Raw genomic sequence first — 6,474 nt, 5'->3', positions numbered from 1 at the left:
AGTTTACGGTGATGTTTCTTTATCCAAAAGAGCTGTATGGGAGTGGTTTGCAAGGTTCCAAGCTGGAGATTGTAGCCTTATTGATAAAGAGCGATCAGGCAGGCCATCCACTACAGATGATGACCAAATCAAGTCATTAATTGAGAATAACCCACATTGCACAACCCGAGAATTGGCAGAAAGCCTCAACCTATCAAAATCCGTCATTCATGAACACCTGGTAAAGCTTGGGTACACAAATCGCTACGATGTTTGGGTACCACATGAGTTGAGTGAGAAGAACCTTTTGGAAAATCAGCACAAACTTTCCGGACAACCCAATATTTCTTATATTTAATTGTTTATGTCATGATTTTATTTACTCCACATACCCAGACTTTGTGGACACCCTGTACTAACCAAGCAAACTTGGTGAGGAGGAGGATTTATTGGACATCCTTCAAGAAAAATAACAAAACCTGTCAAAGGGTGAAGGACATCAAGACAATCAACAACCATCCAAAGTGTGAAGGCGCATGGCCTGGTGGTTAGGGTTTTGCACTTATGAATGCAAGATCATGGTTCCGGTTCATAGACTGGCTGTTCACTGTATTCTTAAACAAAACACTACTTTTTACATTGCTCCAATCTACTCAGCTGTGAATGGATAATCTTGTGATGGGTTGGTGTACAAGGGAGAGTTGGTGACCCTTGAACCTCATTTTGTACTCGGCCATCGAAAGGATGACAAGTACAACCTGTACTGTGAACCCCAACTGGTTGTTCGACCATGTTGAAAGATGAATGATAAGAAACTTTAATGACAAAAATAACAATGACTAGATTTCTCTTCAGGATGTCTTTATTAAGGATTCTAAAACTGGGATTCAGAGAATGATTTCAAATGTAGTTCATCAATATTTTATCGTCCACTTTCCATGGATCAGATGGAGTTTATTGAGATAAATTTTCTACAGCTGGATGCCCATCCCATTGCCAACCCTCATCTGTTTCCAAGCAAGGTAATATTTCCCCACAGCCAGATATGCTCTCATAGAATATTGGAAATAAATAAATGATACTGCTTGCATGACAGTGACACTCAGTTATAGCTGTCACATGATGTCAAGACATAGAAATACACATGCACACATACATATATGTAACACACATTGTAAAGTGGTTCGCTTTGAGGAGAGCATCCAGCCGTAGAAACCTACCCAAATCAGACTTGGTGCAGCTCTGGTCAAAGCATACAACCCATACCAGCATGGAAAACAAATGTTAAAAAATAATGATTATATATTTGTGTGAATGTGATATAATAATTGAATTGTACAGTATCATATATCCATTATGGCCAATGTTATCAATGGTTTCACACTAGGGGTTCAACGGAGTGTTAGGTAACAGTTCAGTTTTATAACCTCTTCAGAGGTAGCCATTATGGAATGAAATATGGTGACATATATATGTCTATATATGTATGTATATGTATATATATTGGGTAATCCCATAAATAATGCAGTTTTTTCAATTGCATGAACTAAAAGTCAGAAGGGGATGGGATAAACTACCTACATCAACTTACTTATTCTTAGTGCACGTTTTGAAGAGTGCAGTTCGATTTTAACATTATTTTTTTCAAAGCTATAATGGAAGTGACAAAGGAGCATATTTTGCTTTTTGAGTTCAATAAAGGCAACAACACAATTGAAAGTGCAAGGACTATTTATGCAGTTTGTGGGGATCTGACAATAAGCGCAAGCCAGTGTCAACGGTGGTTCCAGAAATTCCAAGCTGGAAACTACAGCTTAGACAGACTCGCCTGGAAGATCTGTAGAGCTCAATGAAGATGTTGTGCAAACTCTGGTGGAACAAAATACCATTGTAACTATTGAGGAACTAGCAGAGAAGCTTGGATTTGGTCATTCAACCATTCATCAACACCTGCACTAAAAAGAAAAACGACCATCTTTGGTTTCAAGATGAAAGGTGTTCTTCCATCAGGATTATGCTCGGCAACATATAGTGAGGATGACATTCCAAAGGCTGGAGCAGTTTGAAATGGAAACAGTGCCCCTACCCACAATATTTGCTGGACATTGCCCCATCTGATTAACATTTATTCTACAGTCTTCAAAATTATTTGGATGAAAAAAATAATGAATTCTGTAGACAAAGTCAGAACAGTAGTGGAGGAGTATTTTTCGTCACGGACGAGTGCATTTTGGAAGAGGAGCCTTGCAAGTCTACCAGATATGTGAAAGAACATTGTAGAGTATATTTTAGATTAAAAAAGAATTTTGTTTATCTTAATTTTGAAAAATAAAAGAAGTATAAGAAAACTGCAGCATTATGGGATGGCCCTATATATATATATGTATATATATATATATATATATATATATATATATATATATATATATATATATACACACACACGCACACACAGGGTGTGCTGAATAAACTGTCACCTAAATAAATTATGCAAAAAAGAAAATAACACTGGCATCTCATTTTAACAGATACATTTACGGGCTACATATGTTTCATAGCAAGTGGAACCTCAGAAGTAGTAACTATCCAAGTGAAGTGTATACTGCAGGCTACTCTTCAGGCCAAGGATATCTTAATAAAATGAAAGTTTACATTGTTGCAAGGAAGTACATGTTAACATGTTTATTGTATTTTGATACGAAAAAATCCACAACCTTCTGTTTCAATAAACCACTATTGTCCCTGAACGTTAGCTTGAAGCTAACTTTCTTCCAACACCTCTACACCTGGATCTTATATTTATATATACATACATATATGACAAGCTTCTTTCAGTTTCTATCTATCAAATGCCCTCAAGGTCCTTAATGCTAATTTATTTCTCTATGTATTCACTTGTAAGGTACAAGTATAAACTTATATCACACTGAACGATTTCACACGTATTTTACATTGATATAGTTTATTGTCCAGAGTGTATTCATTATAATATACAAAAGATTTTACGAACGTTTAAATGATAGTATTTATCTCAAAAGTGAGTGCATTTGTAGACTTACAAGATGAGAATTCAAAGTGAATCATTTCATAATCCCCAAAACATACATAATGGAAGGCAATAAAGCTGTAAAGAATTATTTCTCACTTGTCGCAAATAAAAGTCTTCCTCTTAGTATGTATTTGTCTGTGTTTCTTTAAGCCACTGTTGGAGACAAATGATTTTCCACATATTTCACAGCGATATGGCTTTTCTCCAGCGTGACTACGGTTGTGAACAACAAGATTTGAATCATTAATAAAAGATTTCCCACATATATTACAATGATATGGTTTTTCTCCGGTGTGTATTCTTTTGTGTTTTGTTAAATCACTGTTTTTGACAAACGATTTACCACATATTTCACAATGATATGGCTTCTCTCCGGTGTGTCTTCGTGTGTGGACAATAAGATTTGAAACATTAATAAAAGATTTCGCACATATATCACAATGAAAAGGTTTTTCTCCAGTGTGGATTCCTTTGTGCTTTGTTAAATTACTGCTGAAAGCAAAAGATCTCCCACATATTTCACAGTGAAATGGTTTTTCTCCAGTGTGTGTTCTCTTATGTATGGTCAAATTACTTTTTACCGTAAACGACTTCCCACATGTCTCACAATGGAAGGGTCTCTCTCCAGTGTGACTACGCACATGGATCTCAAGATACAAATTAGTAATGAAAGACTTCTCACATATTTTACAAGGAAATAGTTTTTCTCCAGTGTGTGCTATTCTGTGTATTTTTAAGTTATTATTAGTGATAAAAGATTTCCTACATACTTCACAGTGGAAAGATTTTTCTCCAGTATGACTACGTTTATGAATTGTAAGCTTAGAATTTTCAGTGTAAGATTTCCCACATATTTGACAATGATAAGGTTTTTCTCCAGTGTGACTTCGTTTGTGAACTACAAGACTAGAATTAATAGAAAATGATTTACCACATATATCACAACAATATGGCTTTTCCCCCGTGTGTGTTCTTTTGCGCGTTATTAAATTATTGTTTTTGATAAAATATTTTCCACATACATCACAAGAATACGGTTTTTCTCCACTATGTATTCTTTGATGTGTTGTTAAATTACTGTTTTTCATAAAATATTTCCCACATATTTCACAGTGATGGGGTTTTTTCTTCTTGTGCATTTCTTTGTGTTTAAGGACTTCATGTTCTGAAGAGAAAGTTTTCTTACAAATCTCACACGAATATTCAAGAATGTTTCTGTCAAGTGATGTTTGTTTAGTTAATGCTTCACTATGTAAAGGTTTCTCACCATTGCATGTCTGTATTAATAAATCTACACCATTGAAAACGGTTGAGTAAGAAGAGTCCGTGTAACTGGCGTTCTCCATATTAATTCTGCAGGAAATTCTTAAAAATTGAAAAATATTTGTGAATACAATCTATTAGGGTTTGGTTTCTTGGTTATCATGAGATTCTGTCTCCATATGTAGAATATACAATGCAATATATTTTCTCCTTGCAACAAAAATGTTCTTTGTTGAAGAGATCCTTTCTAAGTGTTATATATATTGTGGTGGACAAAAGCATTTCTAATTTCCTCATTAATAAATGTAATTAAAACGAAGAGCAATATAAGGTTACATTATTTTTTTAAAGTTTCCTTAATGCTATCTTTTTTTAAATTTTATTTAAATGTTTAAAGCATATTTTTTTATAGCAGCCAGAATTCTGTTTTTAATGAATTTCAATAATTTTCAAAAATGTTTTTCGTGTTTCGTCTTTCTAGTTCAGTCTTGAAGCCAATTACTAGCACGCGCAAATTTTTCAGGAAAGCGGCTTAGTTAAACTTTAAATCAGCAACACAGATGAATATAAAAAGATGGCATTCTTTCGGTTGAGATAAGACTCCCCTGAATTACCGGAACAAACGCAAAAATGCGTTGAAATTGGTTGTTATTGTTGTTAGAGAAGTGGATTGACAGACTCGTTAGAGTGTCAGTTTGAATGCTGTAGACATTTTCATTCTTACTCTCAGCACTCCCAGTTCAAATCCCGCCGAGGTAAGCTTTGCCTTTCATTCTTACCGAGTTGTTAAAATAAAGTACTAGTCAAGTACTGGGAGAATTGGTTCAATCAATTAACACTCATCCAAATTTCAAGTTTTATACTGAGAAACAGTATATTTGTCAACGCAGTCAAAAACTTTTGGTCAGCGTTGTTAAAAATATATTTCTCATTTGAGGAATTCATTACGAAAAGTAAACAAACGTACGATTATTTTATTTGAAAGTTTCAGAAGAGACATTAATGAAAGGAGACATTTCTGTCCTAGGACAAGAATAAAACAATGACAAAACAAACAGCCCTATATGTGTACGTGTTAGAAAATGTAATGACATATAGCCATCAACGAAACATTCGAGTGCACGATTAACCTACGTTGAAGTATCTCCTTATTCGTTTCTATAATTCAAGGAATCCAAGTCTGAGAGTAGTTCTTAATAAATCAGGATTGTTCACCGCAGATTGTAATGAAAGGAAACACTGTTTTATTTTGTTTGCTTTTCTTTTTTTAAGATTTGAAGTTCGACAGAAAAATGAAGTACCAGGAAAAATAATTCATTCATTTGTTGTTGATTAAAATCCATTTCCCCAGTTATGTTAAATAGGGAACAACCAGAAATATTTAATCATGAAGGTGATGGCACACCGATCGTAAAACATGTAGGTTACTACATATTATCCCCAAACATTAACGTTCATTTTAACATGAGGTAATTACTACACACATTTCACGATTAAATTAACAGAATTAATTAATAATAGATATACAAGGTAAGCGGTGACGTTGATATTTTTTCTCTCGTTGGATACAGCGGTGATACATGTTAAAAGTCCCTATAATAATTTAAAATCATACAGTCAGCTATATCGGTTTGCTATTTCAAGTGTGTCCAGTGCATGAGACATCAAAAAGCACCATGTTGCAAAATAACAATTATGTTTTAATTAACGAAGTAAAAATCATAAGTTATGCTCTTTTTCTAAAAGAGACTTGGCTGTTCTGCAATAATAGTAATGTAGCGTGGCTCAAGTGTACTCTTCGGTAATATTTTAAGTAGCTTTGTTTTAAATTAAGCCAAGATTGTTGTAATCTCTTGCAATAATTTGTGAGATAATAAGTTTCAAACTTAATTAGTTTTTCTCTTCCCTTGTCTTTAAATTCGAATTTTAAGTGTTCTTGATAGTTTTCTTTAGGAAGTGAATGACAAAAAATTGTTATTTACCAAAATAGTGAAGCACAACAGAATTTTAAATATTTTAAAACTAAATGATATATTTATGCTAGATAAATATGTTTTCCAGCTATTTTTACCAAAATATCTGTTATATACCTGTTATCCACATAAATCTGTTTATAGTGAAATATCTTTAATTACACCATATATATATATATATATATATATATATATATATATATATATATA

The 6,474-nt window shown here is 33.5% G+C and overlaps 1 long non-coding RNA gene across 1 annotated transcript in view; it reads left to right on the top strand.

Moving 5' to 3' along the window:
- Nucleotides 1–5,528, top strand: part of LOC128251168 (uncharacterized) — an 11,577-nt gene extending 6,049 nt beyond the window's left edge. The window contains exon 2 of the long non-coding RNA XR_008267004.1: nucleotides 4,773–5,528. This is a non-coding gene — a long non-coding RNA (uncharacterized LOC128251168). The remainder of the gene's footprint in view (nucleotides 1–4,772) is intronic.
- The last annotated feature ends 946 nt before the right edge of the window (nucleotides 5,529–6,474 follow it).

The sequence above is a fragment of the Octopus bimaculoides genome, chromosome 28 (assembly GCF_001194135.2).
Source record: "Octopus bimaculoides isolate UCB-OBI-ISO-001 chromosome 28, ASM119413v2, whole genome shotgun sequence".
NCBI lineage: Eukaryota > Metazoa > Mollusca > Cephalopoda > Octopoda > Octopodidae > Octopus > Octopus bimaculoides.
Note: the sequence above shows the minus strand (reverse complement) of the source record. Positions and strands in the feature narration are given on the sequence as shown.